We start from the raw sequence: 6087 nt of genomic DNA, 5'->3' as shown, positions 1-6087 counted from the left end.
GCAAATGTAACTACGCATTCATTTAGTTATAAGAGAGATGGCAACATAGTGCTTTATAAGAAATACTTAGTTGAGGCTGCGGAAAACGGAGTTCTGTAGGCAAAGCATAATTTGGGCCTGTAATACTTAAACGGAGAATATTTCGCGCGGAATTAAGTGAAGGCCCTGGCCTGGTTCACAAATGCTGCTGCCTTCGGTTTCACCTACTCGAAGTACAATTTAAGCAAGCTCTGGAAAACAGGAAGTTCTTGTGGCAGAATAAAGCCCAACCCCCAAGCTGCATTAGTCTATCTTGAGGAGATACATAGGAGCGGATAAATGGATGTGGAGAAGGAACTCTCCGAACTTATCAATGCCGAATCCGATAAAAATTAGAATAGCCAATGATAGTTAGCGATGTGAATTTGATTCAATTTACTTTTATTCATTTATTTACTCATGCTGGCAGCGATGGCTATTGTTATCAAAGGAGAAATATCCGATTTAGTTCATGCAGCCAATATACGTTTTTAGGCCAAAATGAAATATTACGCACATCGTTAGGACCTTTATACCTAAATGATGAGCACATACAAATAATCATCAAATAATGTATAATAATTATTGGTTTCGATATAATAGCATAGGGTAATAGGATAATAAGTTTCATATTGTCATTAAGGGGTTGGGGTTGGGGTTGGGGTTGGGGTTGGGGTTGGGGTTGGGGTTGGGAGTCCAATTCGGGAACGAATCAGTCAATTACTTTTTTAAGCAAGGCAAAATTAATGAGGAACAATATACTCAAATTTCCGGTGTGATTAACTCTCTCTTCAAAGTCATTAGTGATAGTATCAAAAACTATAACGTCCTCAATGACACAATGAGGAAACTTAAAGGATAACTTAAAACTGTCAAATTTGAAGCTGAACAGGCTAATTCGAGACAAAACGAAGTATCTGAAAATACTTAAAAATTCTCTCGGCTGCTGAAAGCCGCAGAAGTCGCTTACGATTCATAAAGAGCCAGCTACTAAAATCTGTTTTTTGAGTCTGAAGAACTGTAAAAATAAGTAAGCAATCGGTAAATTCAAATGAAATCCGACTTCGAAGCAGCAGAGGCGAAGATGCAGCCGATCAAAGAAAAATACAACTCAGACATTCAAGAAACTAAAAATTTCAACGACAAGAATCTTAGCAACATCGAGAATCTACAAAGAATTTTGGAAGACAACATGGTAAAGATCAACAACCTCAAAGGCAAAAACAAGGATCTGTTTGAGTAATAAGAGAAACTCAAATAAGCATAACTCAAAATTAAATAGTCTCCTGACCATTATGCCAAGAGCGCTGAGAATTTGCACATCTAAATTGTCGGCATGAATGAAGAAATCACTGATATCAAGGAATAAATTGCCAGGAAGATGAAGATCTACGAAGCCTTTAAGTAAAAGAAAAACCAACAGAAGGAGCAAATAGAGAAGCTGATTAAAGAAAGGTAGGAAGACTTTGAAGAAGAATAAAAAATATAAACCAAAATCGACAAAGCCAAGAATTCTATCCACATCGCAGAAATGGAAAGAAGGCAATTGAAAGTGGATATCGTGAAGTAATAAGTATGCATTTAAGAGAGCAACAAGGAAATAAAGAGCCTCTCCGAAAGTATCAACAAGCAGAAGAAATAAATTGAAAGAATCATCAAACATATCAAGAAAGAAGATATCTTGACAAAGGCAAATTAGTAGGTGATCATCGAAACTGAAATGATCATCGAAAAACTCAAGAAATAGCAGGTGGCGATCCACACGGATATGAGAGACCAAAACTCAACTCAGAATAGCATCCAAGAGGATATTCTTCTGTTGATCGATAAAAATGAAATCATGGAAGAAAAAAGTAAAAAGGGAGAATCGAATAAGAAGGAAACCGAGGCTAAAATTAGAAAAATGGAGGAGAGTCTGACCGATTTGAAGAAATTAGTCAATAATATACAGAAATAAATTAAAGATTCGACGGCTGTCAGGGAATCTATGGCTAGAAAAGCATCAGTCGCCACAAACTAAGTGAGATAAACACGATAAGAGCTCAAAGTAGATAATAATTTATTTTTTAGGTGAAAGAGTTGTTGATTTTAGACCTGACAAAAAAATACCAAGAAACAGAAAACAAGCTCGAACATTTTAAAGCTTTGTATGAAGAAGTGAAGTCTGCAAGAAACAAGTACGTGAATTTGATTCAAAACTCATCACAAGATTTGGCAGAATTGAAAGAGAGAATCAAAATTTTACAAAATTAAAACTAAATACTGAAAAATGAGTCATTATAGAAAAATAAAACTATTCAGGACTATGACCATATGCTTCAACTATAAATTCACAAAAGAGATCAGACGAAAACAACATTGAATCAATACGACTTGAAAAAAAGGCAGAAATAATAAGTTGTCGATCAGAACATCAACGAAATATAAAAACTCAATGTGATCATTTTATCATTGCAAAAGGATATGCAAAGCCTGCGAGTTCAGTATGAGGAGGCCTGTGAGCATCGAAACTATACAGGGATTCAACTCATTGATCGAAATGATGAGCTGTGCATTCTGTACGAAAAATCGAACATTCAGTAGAATATACTGAGGAAGTCGGAGGTGGCTGTGAAAGGATTAGAAGATTAAATCCGAATGATTAAAATATAAATCACGGAAATGGAGAGGAGGATCAAAGTTGCGCAAGATAAATTAATGCATGTTCCCAAACTAGCAGGTAGAGTTCTTGAACTTCAAAATTGCATGCAATAAATGCAAAACATGGAAAATTAGCTGTCTCGAGAACTTTAAGACCCTGAAAATAAAGAAAGGTTTAGAGAACTGAAGGGAGAGGATCCGGACGAATAGGCCTTGGATTCTAAAATACAAATATTAGAGGAAAGGCTCAACAGCAAAAAGTAACAGCTGCTTGAGAAGGAACTCATTTTGGATGAGGTGACCAATCTCTCAGAGAAACTTAAAAAGGATGCATTAGATGGCCGTCAATCTACTCTTTAAGTCTCCTAAAAAATTAACTAGTTTCAGAGCCGGCTCAGAGATCTCACCCGCAAAATGAAAGCCACAATTTCTGAACTCTCAATGTGCCAAGCCAATATCATTAAATACCAACAAGAAAAATAGGAACTTTAAAAAACACACGACGGCGCTAAGTCAAGAATGGAAGAAGGCCTACCTCCAACTCCTGAAACAGAAATCGAATACCTAAAGATGATGAGGGACAAGAAAAGGTATGAAGAGGAAAAAAAACTCAGATTACAGAAATAAATAGCTGAACAGAATTATCCGCCATTCGCAACAAAAACTACAGCCCAGCAAAGAGTCAATTCATATATTCCCGATGAAATCGGACTGCCCAAGCCCTACGGAAGCAATGCTCCTTACATGTATCAACAGCCCGGGGCGAATATGCGCCACTTTAAGAAGCCGAAGATTAAATAAATTTAAATTTGATAGTGCTTGCCAGCAGATGTCATTTATTCCTAATAAATTTAATCAAAATTCCTAATTTAAGGATTTAATAAGTATTATATACAAGACTTCTGTATGGCTGATCACACGAACCTCACTACTGAGCAAAATCTCATTCAGCATTTATACGCTCAAAAGTACTTTACTCACAATAAAATGTGGGAGAAGAGAAATTATAGTAAAGCGTTTTCGATGTTGGTTCGATCAAAAAAGTAAGACGAAAATGCACATAATTAGATCAGACCATTGAAAGACAAATAAACTGTAAAATAAATTTATCAACTGCAATATTCTCGAGGTAGCGAGATAAACTCGAACTTGCATTCCTCTAGAGTCAGAAACAAATCAAAAAGTTTCATTATTTCCATTAAAGCTGCAGCAGACACATTTAAACATGAAAAGTTGCTTTAAAATGAGCTAAACTTCTTAGACAATCAGTTGATAAGAACAAAAATAAACAATTTCTCATATATTTCCTTAGCTGACATCAGCAATAGCTAAGCAAACAATTAAAGCAACGCAGCAAATCCAAATCCAAATCCAAATCCAAAAAAGGTCTTTCCTACCACAGCCTTTATCAGCCACAGACAGAATAAAACATCTGGGAGAAATGTCATTATAACGCCGAGTCCTGACAGAGAGAAGTGGCTCAGCAACTTTAAATAACTCTTTATCGGAAAGAAGAGTAAAAATTTGAAGAATATGCTTCAAACGACAAGAGATGCTCACTAGGATCGAAATGCCAGAATGGTATCTAACCAAAGTCCTTCCTCTTATTCGAAGTGCATAAATGAGGACCCATCGAGTCGAAGCTATGATTCTCAAATGAGAAAGCCCATAGCGAAGCTGTCAACCGAAGCTAATCACCGAAGATTTACTTCTTGCACGAATAGGAAATTGAAAAAATGGACATAGCCTGCAAAGAAAGATAAAACTGACGATACAGAGCTGCTCAGACCTTGGAACTATGAGCCAGATGAAGTTTGAAATCAACCACCTTTGTTGCCAGTAACTGTAAAAACCAATGACGAGATGAATGCATGATTGGTCAATAAATTCAATTACTACACTTATATTAAAGAATAGGAACAATTTGAAAATATCATTTATGAATATATATGCTCATTATAGAGTTAGCCACTGAAAAATCTAATTGAGTAAACTTGGTTGGGAATTCTAAGACATCTTCAAAAATGAAGATCAAAATAAACTCTAACCTATAAATTGGAACTCCTTCAAGCCAAAAGAACAATGATATCTATTTGCAAAACAAATGAAACAAGGAATGTAGCGGTTTCATAATGGAATATAAGTGTGCAACCTACTACTACTAATATTAGTGGAGTTAATCTGCGAGATATTGAAGTGAATGAATGATTAAATTAGTAATAATGGGAATATCATTTTTATATGATTATTTATCAAATATTATTAATCATCTACAATAGCCACAAATGGGCAGAATGCAATCCAAAGGCAAGGGCAAAGGTATCAGCTCGACTGTCACTCCCTTCAAGAGAAGAGCCCACAAATGGGTCTACCACACCCCCAAGACTATTGCTGAACTCATCGTCACCATGGCTAAGAAGGGCATGTCGCCATCCCAAATCGGAGTCACCATCAGAGACAAAGAAGCAATCCCCAGCATCAAATTGCTCACTGGGCAGAAGATTGCGAGACTCCTTAAAAAATATGGTATATATAATGAGATGTAGGATGTGCTCCTGAAATCCCCGAAGATATCTACTGCTTGATCAAGAAGGCAGTGAACATCCGAAAACATCTGGAGAAGTGCAGAAAAGATAAGGACTCGAAGTACAGACTAATTTTGATCGAATCCCGAATCCACAGACTGGGCCGATATTATCGCAGAACTAAGAAGCTCCCCAACAAATGGAAATAGTACTTCTATTTATATTTAGTAATGCCAAGACTGCCTCTGCAATGGTTTCTGCATGATCTTCTATTGAAGCTGATTCCAATATTCGCATCATTGACATAATTTGTAGCATTTAACCTATATTTCATATAATATCAATATGCGATCATGCCAGAATCACAGCTCATAGCTCCTATTTATCATGCGATCACAGGAGTCTGCTATCACTCTTTATGCTCTTTCTTCATGTCAGTTATCTTTTCATTCAGTAAATGCTTCCACCTACTATATTTCGGTTTTAGCTTCGCGTAGACTGATTCACATGGGAAATACTATCTCATAATCTCCAGCTCCGATGATAGTTTCCTTTAGTTCAAGGGGCGCGAGCATTTTATCCAGCCGAAAGCTGCTCCCTTGGCTGCTCCAGTGCTCCCGTCGGCCTTGCATATTACTACTCGAACCTGCAGCATACTAGAGAGTCCTTGAGCAAACACCTCCGAGTCAAATAGATTGCCGATGCCAGTCTTAATTCTTGTAATTTTAGCGCATTAGGCTAATTGCTGCATCATGAGTTCGAATCCATAAACGAAGCTAAAAACAAGACCCTCCAAGGTGGCTCTGACAATGTTCGGAAACCCATCTTTCCGATAATCGATATTACATATTTGGCATCCAATGTTCAGGTTCTCTAACATTCGCTCAGGCCCGTTTCCAAATGG

At 36.8% G+C, this 6087-nt stretch overlaps 1 pseudogene; it reads left to right on the top strand.

Annotated features, from left to right (window-relative positions):
- Positions 1 to 4943: 4943 nt before the first annotated feature.
- On the top strand, positions 4944 to 5392 carry LOC148298355 (uncharacterized; annotated as a pseudogene).
- The last annotated feature ends 695 nt before the right edge of the window (positions 5393 to 6087 follow it).

This window comes from Brachycentrus maculatus, unplaced genomic scaffold, assembly GCF_059751285.1.
Source record: "Brachycentrus maculatus isolate JH-2025_06_01 unplaced genomic scaffold, ASM5975128v1 h1tg002140l, whole genome shotgun sequence".
Lineage (NCBI taxonomy): Eukaryota > Metazoa > Arthropoda > Insecta > Trichoptera > Brachycentridae > Brachycentrus > Brachycentrus maculatus.
This window is presented reverse-complemented; position numbering and strand designations above follow the sequence as displayed.